The sequence below is a fragment of the Mesocricetus auratus genome, unplaced genomic scaffold, assembly GCF_017639785.1.
Source record: "Mesocricetus auratus isolate SY011 unplaced genomic scaffold, BCM_Maur_2.0 Super-Scaffold_100015, whole genome shotgun sequence".
NCBI lineage: Eukaryota > Metazoa > Chordata > Mammalia > Rodentia > Cricetidae > Mesocricetus > Mesocricetus auratus.
In genome coordinates this window covers 46,366,911-46,387,494 of record NW_024429198.1, presented here as the reverse complement: position 1 = coordinate 46,387,494, position 20,584 = coordinate 46,366,911, and the positions used below count along the sequence as shown (strand labels likewise).

At 42.8% G+C, this 20,584-nt stretch overlaps 1 long non-coding RNA gene across 2 annotated transcripts in view; it reads right to left on the bottom strand.

Moving 5' to 3' along the window:
• Window positions 1-16,596, bottom strand: part of LOC110343440 — a 286,166-nt gene extending 269,570 nt beyond the window's left edge. For both annotated transcript variants that reach the window (XR_005881688.1, XR_005881684.1), the window contains exons 1-2: window positions 16,389-16,596; window positions 11,808-11,981 (exon numbers count right to left, since the gene is read on the bottom strand). This is a non-coding gene — a long non-coding RNA (uncharacterized LOC110343440). The remainder of the gene's footprint in view (window positions 1-11,807; window positions 11,982-16,388) is intronic.
• Window positions 16,597-20,584: the final 3,988 nt, after the last annotated feature.

Here is a 20,584-nt window from a genome sequence, read left to right as displayed (position 1 = left end):
CAACCTCATTATAAGATAAGCATCACTATCATTTTTATGGGCAAAGATGAAGAAAACAGTGTTTCATGAAATAAACAAATTACCTCACACTGCACATACACATAGTAGAAAATCAAACTCTAGAATCTGTTTCTCAATCCCAACCATCTGTATGATGATCCCGCACCTAATACAGATCTTTCATGGCCCTAGCAACCCAGTGTGTGTGTGTGTGTGTGTGTGTGTGTGTGTGTGTGTGTGTGCACGCGCGTGCATGCATGCACACGTGCATGTGTGTGCATGTATATAGGTATGTATATATGTAGTTATTCTACCTGCAAGGGGAATCCTTATTTTACCATACTACTATGGAGCAATAAATTATATACTGAGAAGCAGGAAAATTACAGATCATAGAAAAGATCTTACAAAAGGGAATAAGGTGAACTGCTACATAGGATTTACTTACACTTCTGAAAATTTAGGAAATTGGGATTTCTTTCCCTGAGAAAATATCGTTAAAATCAATATTTAAGATATAGCTTGGTTGGTCCCAAAGAGGCTATAGTTGGGGATTAATTACAGCTACTGTTAAAGGCTCCAACAGTTCAGTAACAATAGCACTTGAGCATTTACTGTGTGCTCAGCATATGACTTTTCCCAGCCCTTATAGAGACCATACAGGGTAGTTGTTGCCATTAAGCAGATACAAGAGGACACTGAAGTCCAAGAAAATCAACCAATATGTTCAGTGATGGGACTGCAGGGGGACAGAGGTGAGATCTTTACCCAGGCAGCCGTCCGGTGCATACCTCCCTGCTCCTGGTCACTGCCCTCTGGGGACTTGGACCTGAGCCACATCCAGGTTCCAGTAACTCTAGCTTCCATTATCTTTATTTTTCATGCCTTTGATTTTTATATCAATTGAGATTACAATATACTGGAACATTTCAGTTGTGCCGACCTAACCTCTCAGTATCACCTCCATGGCCTCTGAAGGAAGATTTAAGCCTCAAGTGCAAATTCCACACAGATAAACTAGCTAAGCTTATAAAGGGTTTTTAAAGGGGACTTTAAAGTGGCCAGGGGAAAGTTCTTTGGTGAGCAAGAGTAAGCCAAAAGCTTCTCCCACAATGTATCATCTAGGTTTCAGAAGCTCATACCAGGCCCAGTCTCTCTCTCTCTCTCTCTCTCTCTCTCTCTCTCTCTCTCTCTCTCTCTCTCTCTCTCTCTCTCTCTCTCTCTCTCTCTCTCTCCCTCCCTACCTCCCTCTCTACCTCCCTTTCCCTCTCTCTTGCTCCCTCCCTCTGAGTATGTTTATCTGTCTGTCTCTGTGTCTACCTATATCTCTCTGTGTCTCTGTCTTTTTGACCGTCTCTCTATGCCTCTGTCTCTCTGCGTCTCTCTCCCTGTCTCTCTCTCTCAAAATGGTCCCTGTGCTAAGTCAACATTATAAGTTGTGCTGTTCTGTGTTGCAATTAATGCCCCAGAGAGAAGGGGCTTGTAGCATCTAGTTCAGTCTGCAGTTCTAACTTCAATTGTCAAAACCGCAAGTTAAAATGGAAGATCTTTCTGAAGAATAACAAAAGGATTTTCTGCATCCTGATGTTAACAAGTAATGTAAGGTAAAGGCAAGATTTGCTCATTTCTCTTAGGAAATTTCTAAAAATTCTTTCTTTAACAAATTAATAAGGGACTGGAGAGATGGCTCTGTGGTTGAAACCTTACTGTCTTAGAGAACAGAGTTCAGTTCCCTGCATCCCTGTGAGGTGGCTCACAACCACCTGTAACTCCAGTACCAGTGAATCTGATGCCCTCATCTGGCCTTAGAGAACATTACACTCCTGTGAGTAAACACACACAAATACACACAGCATTAAAAATAAAAACAAAATATTTGTAAATTAATAATGAGGCAAGAGTATGAGCCTAAATCCCAGCCTATGTTTCTTGGAAAGCTATTCCAAGATTTCAATGTCAAAGCTTATCACAGAGGACTTGAGTTGATCTTATTGTTCTCAGAAAACTGGTTATATGGAAACAGGCACCCAGGGAAGGAGAGGGCTGAGACTTCTCCAGTGACCTACAATAAGAAAGAGTGGAGAAATGCCGATGGAGACAATTCAACCCTGTGGTGCTGGTGTATTGTGATTAAATCATTCATATGCTTTGAACTCTAATAAATCCTCATCAAACAGTGATGACATTTTCATCTCATCAAAGTTTAATCACAAGAGTATTGTAATTCTGATTTTCTTCACCTAAGTTCAAATTCAAAGCAACTGTCAGACGTTACTTTAATTCTTGCCATTACACCCATTCACGTGTCTCCTGGGTGTTATTAGTATGGCCCACTTCATTCTCTCAGAGGCATGTCACATTTTCTACTATTTGAGCAGCCTTAGAACTTTATCCTTTACTTACAAATAGTACATGCACAACTCATTTTAAAACATATTTCAGATACATTGACTTGAATAGCCATTGGCTTTTTCCCCCTTAAAACACAGACAGGGGTGAGTGAGAATAAAATTCTATTTAATTAATTTATATTGGAAGACTTCCTAATTGCCTGAACTCTTGATTGCTTCAAGGAAGTGGTAACCAACACCAGACTGATGGGCTTGCTGTGCACAAAAGCAGAGAAGGAAACATACCTGCCTTGCTATGGCTACGTGGTCTTGACACTTGGAAAACACTTTCTCCTACCGGAGCAGGGCAGAAGTTTCCCAGCTGAGTGAGAATAACCTATTCTCTCTTTCTGGTGTGTGTGTGTGTGTGTGTGTGTGTGTGTGTGTGTGTGTGTGTGTGTGTGTGTGTGTGTGTCTGTGTGTCTGTGTGTCTGTCTGTGTCTGTCTGTGTGTCTGTCTGTGTGTGTCTGTGTGTTGGAACCTTAGCTGGGTGGGATCTTGCTCTGAGATCACCACTCCCTTTATCCCATTTCATAATCGTTTACCACCTTAAACACAGAATTTAGCTCCAATCCACTTCCTTCTCTTCCTTTTCTCCTCAAATAGCCCTACATCTTGTGTTTTTTCTGCTCAGCTTTCTACTTTTCATTATAAGTCTCCACAAGCATTAACACTAGTCACCACATGACAGAGTCTATACAAAGCTGTTTTGAGGCTTCTTCTGCAAATCTAATTAATTCAAAAATCTTCAATTTAGCCTCAGGCAAACTTTCTAGACAAGGGCAAAAAGCAGTCACATGCTTCATCAAAATATTACAAGAACAATCCCTAGGTAAGATACTAACATTCTTCTCCTCTGAAACCTCTTGAGCCAGAACCCCACGTTCATTAAATCACATTCAGCATCACTGTCTTCCATGCTCCTACTAGGATGGCCCATTAAGTAGCACTTAAAGCATTCAATTGCTTTTCTAATCCACAGTCCCAAGGTCCATATTCCTTCAAACAAAAGCATGGTCAGGCCTATCACAGCAATACCCCAGTCCCTAGTACCAACTATTAGCTTCTTTTTTTATTTTTTGAGACATGGTTTCTCTGTGTAGTTTTGTGGACCAGGCTGGCCTTGTACTCACATAGATCCACCTGCCTCTGCCTCCTGAGTGCTGGGATTAAACGTGTGCACCACCACAGGCAGGCTCAAGCTGCTGTCTTAATTAGAGTTTCTATTGCTGTGAAGAGACACCATGACCATAGTAACTCTTATAAAGGAAAACATTTAATTGAGGGCTGGCTTACAGTTTCAAAGGTTTAGTCCATTATCATCATGGTGGGACATGGCAATGTGCAAGCAGACATGATCCTGGAGAAGCAGCTGAGAGTTCTACAACTTGATCCACAGGCAGCAGAAAGAAAGACTAGGTACTGGGCGCAGCCTGAGCATATAAGAATTCAAAGCCCACCTCCACAGTAACACACCTCCTCCAACAAGGCCACACCTCCTAGTAGTGCCACTCCCTATAGGCCAACCATTCAAACACGTGAGTCTATGGGGGCTATACCCATCCAAACCACCACATATACCGTGTGCATACAAGTGTCTGTGGAAGCCACACAAGGGACTCAGATCCCCTGGGACTGGAGTCCCAAATGATGCTGAACTGCCAGACATGGGTCCTGGAAATCAAACCCAAGTCTTCTGTAAGAGCAGGAAGTGCTGCTAAGAGTTATGCCATCTCTCCAGCCCCACATTCATTTTTAACTTGGTTCGATATTGAGAACTTTCTCTGTGTCTTCCCTCTCCCCTGTTCCCATCTTTGCATGCCATGTTTCTTCTGCCTGAAGTTCTCTGTTAAGACAATTTCCACACTTTGAACTCAACTGATGCCTTTCGAAACTGTAGACACTTCAGCTGGAGGACCACCATGCTTAGCACACACTTGACTTTCAGAAGGCCTTGGATTGATACTCAACCACTGGGGGGAAATGTGTTAAATATCAAGCTTATTTCAATAGTTCTACTAACTTTGGGATACCAAAGATAATGTGCTAAGATCTCCACCCATTCCCCCTCTTCCCCTGGAGCCAATCACTTCCACCTCTCCTAATAAATATTCTGGTAGTTACATGTCTCTAGACAACAGATTTGTACTCCCACTTGCTGATTTTGCTAGTGCTTCGTTTTGGATATTTGTCTACTGACCTGATGCTAGTAAGAATATTTACTGTTCTTTCTTGCTTCTTTCCAACATGAACAAACACATAACTGCATCCTAAACTGCGTTTCATTTGTTTTGGCTTCCTTTACATGAGTTTTTGCTTTCTGTGAAGTTAGAAAGTCTTGGTTAGTTCAACCTCCAGCTTCTTCAACAAGCCTCTCGATTTCTTCTTGATGTGTTCAGACATAAAGCCCTTTTAGTTTCTTAGATCTGAAGACTGTGAGAATTTCTGCTCCAATCTGAGCAAAGGACATACTTCTCCCTGATGGCTCTGTCCCTAGAGTTGGCCTTCACCATCCCTTTGGGAACTATTGCCCTTTATCCCTCCATCCTGTTCCCTTTTTATTTTTGTTTATACTAACAATTTTCAGTTTTTCTGATTATGAAAATTTTAAAGACTTCTAGATTATACCTAATAAAAAAATCTGATGCAATTTATCTCCCTGCTCCCCCCATCCTTCCCTATGGGCTTTTTTAGTTCTTTCTCTCTATTTCATTGAAATTGCATGATAATATGTCATCTCTTTTTTCATTCTTTCAGCTTTACTAGACACACAATGAGTATCTTCATTTACAGCTTGACTCCTTCACTTGTAAGAGATCTGTATTGGCTCAGGATCCCCAAGACCAAGTTCTCAGCACAAAGGAGATTCATTTGCCCCAGAGGGACAGAGGACAGGAAATAACAGACTAAGACAGAAGACAGAGAGGAGAGAGAAGGGGAGAGGGACAAGTCAAGGGGGGCAGGGATTTTTGTTCTGTAGGGACAAAGGACTGTCTCTGGATAGAGAGGAGACAGACATGTTCCATAGGAAAACAGCAGTTTACAAAGGTACAAGGGAAACTTCATGTAAGGATGAGGTGCTTAATTTTAACTGGGCATGCTAAATAGGTGAGCTAAAGCAGGCTTTTGATTGCTGGACTTCAATACTTTGATAGCTGGACCTTGGTAGTCAGTCTCAGACAGAGAAGGTATCCAAATAAGGGAATAGACCTTGATGGCTAGCTTTTTGGATGTGATCTAATGTTTTTTTTAACCAAGGCAGAAGGAATCAAGAAGGAGGGTAAGGCCTGCCAGAGTCATGGTTACCATGCTCCAGACAGATAGAGTCCCTTCAGTCAATTATTTTTCTGTTTACCAGTACAAGTGCTAATTACAGGTACAAGTTCAGCAGAAAAGAGCAGACATGCTAAGTCTACAAACAAATTGTGACTCTTTTCCAAAAACTTTTTATGTGAGCTACATGTCCTTCTACTTGAAGTGTTTCAGTTTTTATTCTAGATCAAAAGTCAAATAGCATTCAAATGAGGAGGATGTCTGAACCTCTGGAAACACAACAACCTCCTCATGTCCAAGGATAAACTAAAACGAGACTAAGATAAAAATATCCTTTTTTATTGCTTAAGCCAAATGCAATGCAAAAAGTGAACAAATTGTACCTCTATTCTAAAACTCTATCATGTGAAGAATAGAAAATTCAGATTTTTCAAATACTTCTCACGATAATTTTGCAATTTCCAGTTTTTGCAACATATGATATTAGAATCTCTTTACTGAATCACTTCCACAGTAGCACTGAATAGAGTCATTCAAAAAGCTATGAAAACGTCCATGAAGGCTTATAAAAGAAAATTAGAGAGAATACAAAATTTGCTTGAAGTAAATATCACTTCCTGTATCTTTTCTTCCCAACCTATTGTTATAGGTCAGAAATTTGCCATGTTTAGCCCCACCTGTCTCTGCTTAAAAGGCACCAGATACACACAGAAACAAAGGTAAAAGATAGTAAGTGGTACGGCTACAAAGGTACTTGCCTGTGTTCACTCGGGGGTGAGATGCTTAGAACTAATGTCTCTGATACTAAGTCAACAGAGGAAATATGCTTATATTTAATCTCCTTCGATGTCAAAGAAAATTATTATACCCATAGGTTGGTGTGGCTTTCAATGCCTGGCAGAGAAGCCTCTTCTTAAAGTGGTCAGCAGTTAACCCCAACTAGCCAAGACACTAACAATAACTGACTGTTGAGTGCAACAACTTTTCAAGAGTCAGTAATCTAAGTTTGTATTAAATTCTAGGAATAATTTAAGCCTACAGATCTTTATGAATAGATAACTACAATACACTGAATGCTCACTATGGACCATGAACTATTCTTTAAATGATCAATATTTTAATTCTCATGACAGCATAGCAAGACACACTGCTATTCTACTTTACAGGGCCAAAGTATGTTTCTTTGACTCTGGTTTCAGAGTCGGAGTGTGCGTCTTATGTTCTGAGTTCAGGGATAAAGTGTTTCTTTCATTGGCTCAGGTTTCAACTCAGGTTATGTTTCTTTCACTGACTCTGGGTTCAGGGTCACAGTGCTAGACTTTGTATTCAGGGATTAGTTGGTTTCTTTGGCTGGGTCATTTAACCCTACAGATGGTCTATGGACAGCATCCACCTTCAGACTTCCACACTGTAGTAACAGTGGCCACAATCAAATCCAGGAATGGGGCTAGTTTTTAATTTATCCAAAAGCCTTAATGTTCCTAAGTGGGAACCATTAAGCTAAATTGTCCTCAGCCACAAAGTATGCTGATCAATAAAATATCATCTTGCAAAGTTTATTATTTAAAAAGTAGTTGCATTAAAATTCAGTCTCCCAAAATGGTAGCCTGCAGAGTGGGAAAAGATCTTCACCATTCCACATCTTTCAGAGGGCTGATTTCCAAAATATATAAAGAACTCCAGAAACTAGACATCAAAATACCAAATAATCCAACTTAAAAATGGGATACAGATTTAAACAGAGAATTCTCAACAGAAGAATCTCAAATGACCAAAATATGCTTAAAGAATTGTACAACATTCTTAGCCATCAGGGAAATGCAAATCAAAATGACTCTGAAATACAATCTTATACCCATCAGAGTGGCTAAGATAAAAAATACTAATAATAGGTTGTGTTGGAGAGGATGTAGAGCAAGTGGAACACTCCTCTACTGGTGATGGGAGTGCAAACTTGTACAGCCACTTTGGAAATGAATATGGTGGTTTCTCAGCAATCTACCTAAAGACCAGCTTTACTATTCTCAAGCATATATCCAAAGGATGCTCAATCATACCACAAGGATACTTGCTCAACTATATTCACAGCAGCATTATTCAGAATAGCCAAAACCTGGAAACAACCTAGATGTCCCTCCACCAAAGAATGGTTAAATAAAATGTGGTACATTTACACAATGGAATACTACTCAGCTGTAAAAAAAAAAACAATGACATCATGAAATTTGCAGGCAAATGCATAGAACTAGAGAAAAAATAATTCTGAGTAAGATAACCAAGACCCAGAAAGACAAACATAGTATGTACTCACTCATAAGTAGATATCAGTTGTAAAGTAAAGGATACCCATGCTACAATCCACAGCCTCAGAGAGGCTTGGTAACAAGGAAGGCCTAAAGAGGGACTCATGTATCTCTCCCTGGGTAAAGAAAATAGATGAAATCTCCTGGGAAAATTGTAGGGGAGGTGGTGGTGGTGGATGGGAACATGAGGGATCGGGTTGGGTGGGTTAGGGGTGGGACAGAGGGTAAGAATAATGAAAGAGATGTCTTGATGGGGAGGGAGATTTCGGATTGAGTAGAAACCTGGTGCCAGGCAAACTCTCAGGATGATCCCAGCTGAGACTCCTAGCAACAGTGGAAAGAGTCCCTGAACTGGCTGTCTCCTTTAATCAGATTGGTGACAACTCTAATTGTCATCCTAGTGCCTTTATCCAGTAACTGATGGAAACAAATGCAGAGGTCCACAGCCAAGCATTGGACCAAGCTCCGGGAATCCTGTTCAAGAGAGGGAGGGGGGAATTGTACAAGCCAGAGAAATCGAGGTCATGATGGGGAAACCCACAGAGACAGCTAACTGAGCTCCTGGGAGTTCAAGGACTTTAGACCAACAGCTGGGAGCCTTCATGTGACCGGCCTAGGCCTTCTGCATGTATGTGACAGTTGTGTAGCTTGGTCTGTTTGTGGGGCCCCTAGCAGTGACATCAGGACCTGTCTGTCCCTGCCACTTGAGTTGACTTTTGGGAACCTATTCCCTATGTTGGGTTGCCTCGTCCAACCTGGACGCAGGGAAAGGAGTTTGGTCCTACCTCATCTTGATGTGTCTGCCCTTTCTGAATGGAGGAGGAGTAATTGCAGAGGGGATTAAATGGGAAGCAGGGGAAGGAAACGGGAAGAGAAGAGGAGGGGAAACTATGGTCAGTACGTAAAATAAATGAAAAAATTGAAATTAATAAAAAAATTTAGATTCAGTCCTCCAAGTTCATGAAATTGGAAAATGAGAATGCACATGGTGACAGCAGCCGTGAGCTGGTACTGAGTGGCTTGGGCTTTTTTTGGATGAGGTGTGTTTCTGAACACATAGACTGACATCAAGGCACACTGTCTCTTCCACGAGGTGTTCTTGTATGTCAGCTCTCCACTGCTGGAGGCATTGAGGCTGTATTCTGGTGATTGGGATGCAATGGGGCAAAATTTGGGACAGTAATAGGAAGCAAGCTCTCACAGTGCCAAGAAAATGAATTGGCATTGGATTCTGTCTCTACGGACTCTGAGGAAAAGCTTGTGAACTTAACTTGAAGGTGCTACAAGCATAGCTAAGTACCGACGGAAGCCAAATGTGCAAAACTGAATTTCTTCAGGGACTATAACTCTGACAAAAGGGGAGGAGGAGAGAATATGAATGAAAGAATATCCAAAAATTAGTAGTAAGAGGCAACAGAAGGCAGTGAAAGAATGGTACAAATAGACAGCTGGGGGAAGGCTGGTCCCTGTAATGAAAACCCTCCATGGTTCCTGTCAAATCCTCAAATGCTTCTAGTGACAATCACCAAAAAAGACAGTTGAGAAACACCACAGATATCAAGCTGAGGTTTCTGGGTTCAGGTAACCAGAGAGCTAGATCTAAAGATACACAGTATCCTGGTGGCCCAGCTTCCATGCCACCCCAAAAGAGGCCTGTGCTCTCTCAGCCTCAAGGAGGCTCAAGAGTTTGGCAGAGGGTGTGATAAAGGTGGGGGTATAGTGTTCTACTGAACTCAGACCCAAACAACAAGGAAACTTTTACATGATACTGTTAGTAAACTTTAGCTGTGTAATTCCCTTCTTCCCACCAATACAGGACAGGGGTGCAGGTGCTCTTTAAAAAATAAATAACAGAAACAACAATGGATACCTTTGCATCACACAAGCTTATTCTGATAGGGTTACAATGACTTTCTGAAAAAATTCAAAGGGGATAAATGAACCTGATGTATAGTAATTACTGGTAATCTCTTGATAATTATGCTCTATTTTTTCTTTATTTTTGCTTTTCAATTATTTTGAAAAGACAGTCCCCAAAGGCCAAATGTTTAGGATCAGAATGTGACTAACTGACAGTCAAAATGATGTTGATGACAACAAGCAACAATAGCGATCACAAGAAATAGCCTCCATGATAGCAACAATACCGGAGGTGCCATCAGAGCAAGCGTTGCTATGGAAACTGTGAGTAGAGGGGGTGAGAGGCATAGGAAATCCTTTACCCTGGAATGCGGTGTTCTTGGGGAGAGGGGGCATGTTGTAGTGCATCCTAAATGTGACTCATATGAGTAGCAATCTCGTGTGATATACGCAGCAGAGTGGGGACAAATGGCTGCAAGGTGGAGCCAGGGCTGGGGGAAGAGCTGGGGATTGCCTCAAGGTTGTGTCTCTGGGCAACAGCTACCCCAGCATCCTTCTAGGAAGGAACCTGAGCAGCTGCCCTGTACAGAACATATACAGCAAAATGCAAGTGTTCCAGGCATGGTCATTCTTTTCCATCTTCACCTCTGTGCAGAGCAGTCCGAGTTTAATAGTGGCACACTCCGTTCTTTAAGACACAATACAGCAACTTTCTGAGTCCCTTGTTTCTAATGTGAAGGCTTATTAAAAAATTCTCTCTGGTGATTCTCCAAGAATAAAAAGGAAAGGCTGGTGTAGAAAGAAGTCTGAAAGCCCATCTGGATGGCTTTTGAGCTCTGTGGTGCTAACCATGGGGATGCTTTTTGTTTTAAAACTTTCATCCCTGGGGAAGGGTCTAGGCCCTGCCCTATATGAAATGACAGACTATGGACACCCCCATGGAGGGCCTCACCCTCCCTGGGGGAATGAGGGGATAACGGGGGGGGATGGGGGGAGGGCATGGGAGGAGGGGAGGGAAAGGGAGAGGGACCTCGTACTGACTTGTGAAGCAACCTTGTTTCTTATCTAAATTTAAAATGGAAAATAAAAAAAATATTAATAAAAAAATAATCCTTTGAATAAAATTACAGCTAAGATAAAAAAAAAAAACTTTCATCCCTGTGTTATGCAGTTACGCATGCTATTGGCCCTCCTGTTCACCCCCACATCAGCAGACACTTGTGAATAAAATCACTCTCGTTGCACAGTCCACCTGTTGGAAAGAAGCATGGTGAGGGGATGGGGCTGTGGCACAAAACAGGTCCTGGAGAGCTTGCATCTCAGAGGTGGTCAGTACCCGCTAGACAGGGTATCCACCTCAAAGTCACCAGACAATGACCTCTCCAGACAGTGAGAGCTTGACCAAGTATAGCGTGCTGCAAGGATCTAGAGTTTGGCATCTGGGTAACAAGGGCAACTGAACTGATGCCATTTGTGTAAACCAGTCTCCATTCTCCCTCCTACTTAGGAATACACATGCATATGTGTATAATACATATGTATATGTATGTACATATGCATATATGTGCATATATGTATATATATCAAAAGCATGTGTCTGTTTTGTAGTGTGCATGCTAATGTATTAATAACACAGTAATTTAATCTAAACAGTGCATTTTTAGTAATTTTCCTTAACCACGAGTTGGGACAAAAGAAGGAGTATATGTTTTACTCATCCAAAGCAAATAGCAATGAGTAATACTTCATGTAGACCTCAGACAGCACCATCAATGATTTGGGGATTGTAAAGGGAAGCCTTCCCGCCAGCCTGTTCCAGAGCCGCATCAGTCCCAAATAAACACACAGGAGGCTATATTAATTATGAAGCTGTTGGCCTTGCTTGTTTCTTACTGGCTAGCTCTGACGTAAGTATTTATCCCGTAATTGTTAATCTAAGATACAGACAGAATGGTATTTAAAACTCACCTTTACCACTTACCATCTGTGGGAATTTCATCTTCCTAAACTTATGTTTCATCTTTGTAGAACAGAGATGAGGAAATTGCTCAGATTTGGGGGAGGATTCAAGGAAAGCCTCAGTGGCTCATATCTTGTCCATGAGTGCTCAGTGCCTTCAGTAAGGTGACCAGTGAAAATCTGGTAACTTGCTCCCCTGAGGAAGAGTACAAAAGATGCTGAGTCACTTCCAGTATAGCCAGAATGCTGGTCCAAAAGGGTGGCAGATGGAAAGGTAGGATGCCCTTGGGGTCAGTCAGTGTAAGCCAGAAGGTGTGGTACCCTTCATAGAATATGCCCTAGAAAAATTCAAAACTACGGCTCTACTTTAAGAATTGCCCCCAAATAGGTTTTAAAGCCCTCTAAGGACAAAGGACTGCACTAGCCAGGGTTCTCCAGAGGAACAGAACCAATGGAATGGATGTATATTGCAAAACGGGTCTTAGGAGATTCCATAATATAGATTAGTAACCCAGCAGTGACTGTCTGCACCTGGTGCTGCTCAGTCCATAAGTCTGGGGGTCTCAACAGTCCCAATCTGGTGCTGAAAGTCTGCAGGGTTCTTAGAGAGCCTGTGGTCTTCAGACCCTGTCAGAAGGGTGAAGAGATGATCCTGATGCCAGAGAGGCGTGTGCCAGCCACAGCAGGAGATTGACAAGCAGCAAAGGCACGCAGCAAGCTAGACTGCTTTTTCCTCAGACCCCTTTACATGCAGGCTCTTCTCCCCTCAATTAACCTTCCTGGAAGCACTCTTACAGACCTAAAGGTATATCTCCTGGATGATTCCAAACCCAATCAAGTTGACAACCACAAGCAACCCTCCCAGCCACTTTCACTCATTGCTTCCCTGGGGCTTCCGTGCTGAGGTCTTCTCAGATCCCAGACCTGGCTCCAAGCTGCTTCTAGTGCTTCCCTGAATGGCCATTTCCACAGAGTGCCTTCCTGCTGCTAATTTAGAATTCTGCAAATGGTCTAAAACAAAGACCTCGGGCCTCTTCATCTCTGAAGACTCACTTCTCCCAAGGCCACCAACTGCAAGAATTCAGAAAGCGGATGAGGCACAGGCCGCATTCCCTGAGTCTTAGGTGCTGTATTAGTCCCCTTTGACCTCACTGAAAGCAATCGTTCAAAGGACATGGTATCCCAAACAAGCAGATTGGCATGAAGCGGGAGCCAGCAGTTTTAATTCTAAGAGGTGTTCCCTTGAGAAAAAGCTTTGTAGTGAGGCTGTGGTGCCCAGAAAGAGGAAAGGGAGCCGAGCTGCAGAGAGAGCTTAGGATAACTTGAAAATCAGATGCAGCCTCCACAGTTTAGGAGTTAGATGAGCACACAGTGAAATACCAGCCCTCCGTGTTTCCATTAAGATCTCTGCTCTGTCTCCTATGAAGGCTGATATCAAGCAGTGGGCAACCACAGAGTGTACACCCCCACCCCCACAATGGAAGATGCAGAGGGCTCCCGGTCAAGGTTGGCCCTGTCATTAGCTGGAACAAGCAGTAGCCCCAAGCTGCAAAATATTAGAAGCAATGAAAACACAGAGTAACTATAGGCCCAGTGACTGACTGCAGGCTGGCAGGCGCCAACACTTCCCGGTCCACCTGGAGCAATGAGAGTCTTCATTTCCACTGGCCCATTCGGTCAGAGACATACAGTATTGATTTCCAACATTAGATTGCACAGAGAGTTCTGTGACTATTGTGACTGAGTGCAGACACTCCTGTTATTTATATGAAAACTAGGGGAAAACTTGAAAAAGTTGGGCAATTTGATAGAGTATACACTCAAACCTATTTGAATAAGCAAATTGCATTGATTTATATGACATCTTTACTACCTGAATCCCTATGACAAGATGTAATTTTAAAGAACTGTAGACTGGGTTTGTTTAAAGACAAAATGCATCGTAAAGCACTATGCTTCTGTGTGACAATTGTGAACTTTCCCAAACAGGCCACATATTACCACACACATCTAGCAGGTCTCTGCATCATTCATTTGCCAACAGGAAGACAGTTGTTTCTAAACCCAGTGACACTGCTTGTACTATTACTATGCAATACCATTAAATAATTGTTTTAATCAGGGTTGGAGAAATGGCTCAGAGATGAAGAGAGCCCACTATTCTTGCAGAGGACTTGAATTTGGTCCCCATACCCACATCAGGTGGCTCCCAGCTGCCTATAACCCCAGCTCCAGGGAATCCAATGATCCCTTCTGGCTGCTGCAAGTAACACGCATGTACACAAACTCACATAAACACACACAGACATAAGTAAAAGTAATTTGTAAAAAAGCAAGTCACAGACATGTAGGGAGTAAAACTTTTGTTTGTAAAAATCCTATCAGAAAGAAGCATGCAGACAAGCCACCTAAAAATTCCATCCAGCCGGGTGTTAGTGGCGCACGCCTTTAATCCCAGCACTCAGGAGGCAGAGGCAGGCAGATCTCTGTGAGTTTGAGGCCAGCCTGGCCTACAGAGCAAGTTTCAGGACAGCCTCCAAAACAATACAGAGAAACCCTATCTCAAAAAAGCAAAAAAAAAAATTCCATCCAAGCCAAGGAGCAAGTGGAGGAATTGGGGAGGTGTCAGTAGGAAAGTCAAGAGAACAGCAATATATCATACTCTGTGCGAACTTGATACACCCCACCCACTTCCGATGCTGAAACCGGGCACCATAATGGATGCTGCATGGATTTCACAGGTGAGGGGAGCCAATGAGAACCACTAACCGCAGGGTCACACTCAATGGCGGTGTCTCAAACTGCTTCATAAGGCTAAGGGACAAGAGTAAAGTTATAGGTTTTAAGTTGAAATGAAATATGTAAGAGCCATGTAAAGTATTTATCATGGTTCCCATTTTAACATTTTTCATTGGTAAAAGAGCTAAAGTGTCAGAGAAAAGCAAATTAAAACTGTTTTGTCATGTCACCTCATTCCAGTCAAAGGGCTATCATCAAGGGAACGAGTGACAACAGATACTGGCCAAGATGCAGAGGAAAGACAAGTCCTCACAAACTGCTAGAAGGGGTGTATACTGTGTGACCATTATGGAAAGCAGTACAGAGGTCCTTCAAAAAAGCTAGAAATAGAACTATCATACTGTCCAGCTCTACCACTCGGTTATTTGTCCAATGGATTTAAGCCTGCGTATAAGAGAGATATGTGCACAACCGTGTTATTGCTTCACCTTTCACAGCATTCAAGTTGTAGAACTCACCTGGGTGTCTGTCAGCAGAAGGGTGGATCTTAAAATATGGGGTACACATATAAAACAGAATTTTATTCAGCCAGAAAAAAAGTAAAAGTATGGCACTTCCAGAAAAAAAAATAGATTGAACTGGAGAAATCATGTTGTGTGAAATAAGCCAGAAAGAGAGGTATGGCATGTTTTCTCTCCAATGTCGAATCCAGATTTTGTATGTGTGTGTACATGTGCATGTAAAGAGAAGATAATAGAATATATGCAACAAGAGGGCAAAATTGGTTTTACTGGGGAAGAAGACCAACAGGAGGAAGGAGAATGAGGAGGGACAAAGAATAGCAGGATATAATGGCATACATTGTGAAAATGCCACCGTGAAATGCATAACTATGCAGCAACTCAATAATTTAAAATGAAAGATAAACACATAAATACACTTGTTCTTTATATTTAAAAAAGACCCAGAAGGCATCTGGAAAGGAGGCTCCATGGGTAAAGTATTTGTCACACAAACATTAGGAAGCCTGAGTTCAGACCCCAGAACCCACAGAAAGCCTGTGACACGGGAGGCAGTCAGCAGATTTTCCAGAAGCCCCTGGTCCAGCTAGCCTAGCACACACAGTAGCACTCAACAAATAGGTCCTGTTGCAAACAAGAAGGCCAGGACCAATACCTGAAACTGTCCCCCTTCATGCATGTGCTATCACACATATAAGCTACTGCACTTGTACACATAAATGCAGACACACATATATACAAAAAGTTTTAAATTTTAGTTAAAATTTAAACAAATATAGCATGCTCTCAGGGTTGTAAAGACGTCTCGGGCAGTAAGAGTGCTTGCTGTGTAAGCATGAGGACCTGAGTTCCAACCCCACAGCCTCAACTTTAAAGAGCTGGGCATGGACGTGGGCATGGGCACCTGTGACCCTGGCACTTTGGGCTGAGATAGGAAGACCACTGAAGTTATCCCCAGGTTCAGTGGGAGACCCCCATCTCAAGGAAATAAAGCACAGAATGGTAGAATGGGACACCCAATATCCTCCACTGACTTCTACCAATAAACCCACACACACGTGCATATGTAATACACACACAAAGAACATGTTATTACTTCCAATGCTGCTTTTTAATTTTTCTGCAAGCAAGGTAAATTCTACAATGTCATGAAGTAGGATACAGAATAACCAAAATACAATTCGTCCTGTTTATCAACTGCCTTGTAGGCTGTCTCAGATAGAACTTTCATCAGAAACCATGATGCAATTTCTACACTACCAAACATCATAATAGAAATGGCTGACTTTATCTACATGTCGTATGTCATTTATTCAATCAAAACAAAAATCCTGGGGGCTTACCTAGTATATCCCAGAAACTCTGACCTGTGAGACTTCTTCAGAAAGTCGAAGGTGCACTTTGAGTATCAGTGGCTGCTTTAGCAGTTCCCAGACATTGGCTTCCCTTTGGCAATTCTTGGCAGCTCTTGAGAAAGAAAGAAACTTGATAAGTTTCACAGAGATAACAGAATTCTTATCCACTGCCCCCTTTTGTGTGGCAATCGGAGGATATTCTCATGTAACCAGCACTGAAGGCACAGAACTCAGCTAGGTGGCCTCATAGAGGACAGAATGTTGGGTAGGCAGCACCACCTAATGGCTGCTGGACAGAGCCTATATCACCACCTTGAGAATATTGGCTGCTACTTTTTCATATAGATCAGCTGGAGTTCTAGGCAGAATAGAAATCTGTGCTGTTGTTTTTAAGCAAAGACCAAAGAGGCAAATTGCCTGGGACACCTCCTCGTGTGCTGGTGGAAACAGGACTGGATGATGAGATCATTAGAGCTAATAGCAATCAGTTAGTATATTCAAAGCAGATGGACTCGGGGTCCACCACTGACAAGAGTCTATCGTGTGTTCTGCTGAAGTCCCCCCTTAGAATTCTCATTGCAGCGAAAGAAAATAGAAACAAAACGCCTTAGTGTGGACACTACTGTGATGTACAATGTCTTAGCATCTCTCAGAAAGTGAACTCACGGGGAATCCAGCCTAGGCTCTCTTTCTAAAGAGTAACTTCAAAGAAGCTGATGGAAACAAGGGTGGTGTCTCCTTCTCATTGCTAAGCATGAACCTGAAGAAATGCTGCCTTCAGCTTTTTCCACCCTAATCATGAATTACCACCAATCAGAGGCAGTACAAACCCTTGTGTGTCCAAAGGAGCAAAGCAGGTTGTTTTATTAAAGCATTCGATTTCATTACTTCCACATAACTTTTCTGAAAACTAGAACCTTCCTCGCGCCTCCATCCTCTCCTACTGCTTTTGAATCTGATTTTTGTCTTTGGGGTTTAACTCGTTGGTTTGTCCTCATCTATCTATAGTCTCTAGCTATTCATTCATTTTCTCGTCAGCATCCTGGTGTTCTGGGGCTCATGTACCTCCCTATGCCCTCCCTTCTAATTGTCAGTCTGACATTATTCCAGCTGGACATCTTGTTTGCTTTGTGGGTTCTTTATTCAGCGTCTCAAAACGTAGCCTAAGCTGATGACATAGGTATGATCCCCTTGCCAAAGCCTCCTTTAGTGGTGGGATTGCATGTGTGTGCCACTGGATGCCATTCTGGCTTTGGTCCATAGATCTGATCTGCCCGTAGATATGATCTACAGCATGTCCTCGCTATTTAAGCCCACCTGACTCGGGTCCACTGAGAAATCCTGAGAAATCTATACTGACTTGCAGTGTGCTTCTATTTTTAGCTCTTCCATCTCTTTCCCGTCCTTCTCAAGCCCTGAGCAAACCACAGCCGAACCATCGCAGCACTTGCCTCCCTGAGTTCAGAGATGACTTGCATTTCAGCTCCCCTGACAGTCTGTTTTCACAAAGGTCCTTCCGCCCTGTAGAATCCCCCTCCATTAGCGTTCTGACAGCTGTATCTTTCATGGATAGCCTCTTTGCCTCAGACATTTAACCTACACATCCTCTCCACATTCTCCATCTCTCCCTGTCTCTGCAATCTTTCTTCTTTGGTCAAGGCACAACTGTACATACCCATAGCCTGAGCCCTTCGGAATCTGAGGCATCAGGACAGCAATCCCAAGGTAAACAGGGTCAGCACAGCAAGGCTCTGTCTCAAAATAATAGCAACAGAAATGAAACTCTCCCTTTGAACCTCTTGTCAACAAGGCCAAGTTTCGGTCTGCCCTTTTCTGAAGTTTGAACCTAGCCACTGTGCCTTTCCACCTTTTTAATTCCCTAATTGCTACCAGATTTTCCTGTCACCATCAATGGCATCGTGGCTCCTAAAGCACTAGAATGCTAATTACCCAATCCGATGACCTGGTCTGAGATTTCCTTTGTCACCTCTCTGCAGTACCAGCCTCACCACCAATGTTCTCAAATCCCTTCTTTCTTTGGCTAGAAGCACTTACGCCTATCTTAGCCTTGTACCTCAGCCCCGGTCATTCCTCCTTCTCTCCCTGTGTTTTGGTATGGCCTCCGTAGTAACCACATGTCTAATGTATGTAAGAATGACTTAGCTCTGCATGTCAAGTTGATGTATCTCAGGGTAACCTGAGAAGGGAATCACAGCTGAAGGGTTACCGGGACCACACTGGCCTGTGGTCATGTCTGAAGGGGGTTATCTGGATTGCTAATTGATGTAGGAGGGCCCAGTCCAGTGTGCACAGTGCCGTTCCATGGGCCGTATACAAAAGCTCGCCTCTGAGCCAGCGGGCAGCACTCCTCCACATAAGTCCCCGGCCTGACTTCCTTCAGGGATGGGCTATGACCTAGAAGTATAAGCCAGATACATCCTTTCTCTCTGAAGTTGCTCTTAGAGTGTTTGGTAATAGCCACAAGAAAGGAAGCAAGTCAAAGCTTTGCTTCTACGCAGATAACATTCCACGGGGAGATAGAAAATAGCATTGACTGGGAAAATTATTTAGTATGTAAAAAAGTGAAGCAAGTGTGATTATTATCTATTCCACATATGAGACAGTGGAAGTCCAAGGAGTAAATGCTTTCCACGGGTCTTTATAATCTACCTTGGAATTCTCCCAACCCAGTGTTCTGATTGAAACCTGTTCTTAGCCACAATGCTACACAACACCATCAACAGCCAAGCAAGGACCTCTTGAGAATGAATTCTCAGATGGGAAGGGGTTCTTCGCCACTGACTTCACTTCCCCTTGGCGCCTGCTCTGTGGGAGGACCCTGACCATGGTTGTCAGCCTGCAATAGGCCACTCTCCACATGCAATCCCAGGCACATAGAGGAAAAGAATCACTGAAGTTAGCTTTACTTTCTTGCAATCACCTAACACAGACAGCTTGGAATTTGGAAGAATATCAACATCTGCAGTGATTTGAATATGAAATGCCCTCCATAGGCTTGTGCATTTGAGCACTTGGTCCCCAGGTGGGGGCACTGTTTTGGGGTTCATAGAACTTATAAGAGGTAGAGCCTTACTAGAAGAAGTTCATCAAGGAGGGGGGCAGTGGGGGGGCTTTGAAGTCTGTCCCCAGTCTCTCTCTCTCTCTCTCTCTCTCTCTCTCTCTCTCTCTCTCTCTCTCTCTCTCTCTCTCTCTCTCTCTCTCTCTCCCTCCCTCCCCATATGTGGATAAAATGTGACTGCTAGGCTGGCCTCCAGTTCCTGACGTCGTTCATGCCTTCCCACCTCCATGGACTATCCCCGCTTTGGAACCAAGAGCCAAAGTAAAACCTCTCTTCTCTGAGCTGCTTTCTGCCAGGGTATTTTCTCACAACAGCAGAGAAGAAACTAATACCACATCTAAGGAAAACGCTTAGCAAGAAAATACACAAAAATGAGGAATAAGTGTAGACACTCTCATGAAGTACAAGCTTATGTTTTAGGTATAAATATATAGGGTTAAATGAAGATGGCCCCATAGGCTCAGATCTTTAATAACTGGTGCCCAGTTGGTAGAACTCTTTGGGAAGGGTTAGGATGTTTGGCCTTGTTGAAGGAAGTGTGTTGCTGGGGTGTGCTTTGTGATTTCAAAAGGCTGGAGCTATTCCATCCCTAGTGTTCCCTCTCTTTGTCTGTGATGTGTGGATCAAGATGTAAGCTCTCAGCTGTTCCTACTCCCATGCCCTTTTTTCCACTACCATGGACTCCTAACCTGTGAAACTATAAGCCCAAATTAAATATGAAACATGTTTTTATATGTTGCCTTGGTCATGATATCTATCACAGCAATATAAAGGTAACTAAGACAAAATATTTAGCTGACAAACCCAACTCATCTATTCTGTCTCCCCCCAGCTTCTGGAAAATGTCTACAGATAAGATTTTTCTAGACTAAGGGACCTAGCAGAAGGCAAGGCAGAGGCCCACTGTGCTCCATGGCTTATCATTGCAGATGTAGATTATTAGATTTCCTCTTTCTGTTATGTTTCTACGCCTTCAACAATCTCCATTAAACCAACAGTCATACAAAAGTCAATTAGGTGTTCTCAAAGTGGGAATCCATAAGGGTTCATTTAGTTCATATTAAAAGCCACTGAGCTCCTACGTTATGCAAAGCCCTGTGCTAGT